The sequence below is a fragment of the Rhamphochromis sp. 'chilingali' genome, assembly GCF_963969265.1.
Source record: "Rhamphochromis sp. 'chilingali' genome assembly, chromosome: 9".
NCBI lineage: Eukaryota > Metazoa > Chordata > Actinopteri > Cichliformes > Cichlidae > Rhamphochromis > Rhamphochromis sp. 'chilingali'.
Genome location: NC_137936.1, coordinates 16,457,550 through 16,458,546, shown reverse-complemented (window position 1 = coordinate 16,458,546; position 997 = coordinate 16,457,550).

Here is a 997-nt window from a genome sequence, read left to right as displayed (position 1 = left end):
TTCCCTGTTTATTATGCGTCTAATCAGCTGATCAGAGCTGGTGGTGGTGAATAACCTTGACTGGCATAGATTTCAGTGAGGCGAAAGAAAAGATGTAAAGATGCCGATAGGTGTAAAACTAGTGTCTCGAGGCAGCTGGTGTTCTATTTGCACTGACAAAGTGTGTGCAATAATACTTTTCATTTTCTAGTTCTGTCACAGACTGCAGTGAATACTGAGAACTGTGTGGGAGTTACATTTGTAAAGATAAACACAAGGCCATCGACTCAAATCAGCACTGAATGTATGTATAATTGCGATTTTGGTATTTCCCCAGTGAATTATATACTGCTGACTATTATCAAATATTAATACAACTATTACTAATAATCTAAGATAAAGGAAAAGTATTTTCTAATAAGAGTCAGGTAGAACTCTCATAATCGTAATTTCCCTCATTTTCCAATCATTGTGACACAGATCATTTCTGAGATAGGTGTGTCATCAGTTTAAGAAAATTCAATTTAATTCAGTAAAATAAGCGGGAAAGATTCGCTTAGCATAAGCAAAGATTTGAAAACCTGAACTAGATTTGACCAAAAAACAAAAACAGCACACGACATGATTTCTTTAAGCGAATAAAATGAACATTTAATCATTATTAAAGTTTATAATACTTAAATACAGATACTCAGAACTTTAAAAACAGTACTTGGGTTTTTCTTTTTCTCACTAAATCCACTACCATATTTTCCCAGTGATGCAATTTCTTCCAAACGCTGCATGTTTTTGATGGTCTGAACATACTTGTCCAATGTCTGGACCCACTTTTACCAGAGTCAGGAGTCACTCACACAGACTTCCTTTGAGGGATGAGCATCAACCATAAAAGAGTGTACAAATTTGTTCCAGTGACAACCAGCCGGCAGTCTGCTGGCTACGTATGAAGTCATGGTGGAAGGAGACAAAGTGAAGCAAAAAGCTTGCTGGTTCTGTGTTGCTGTTGAGGGACTGTAAA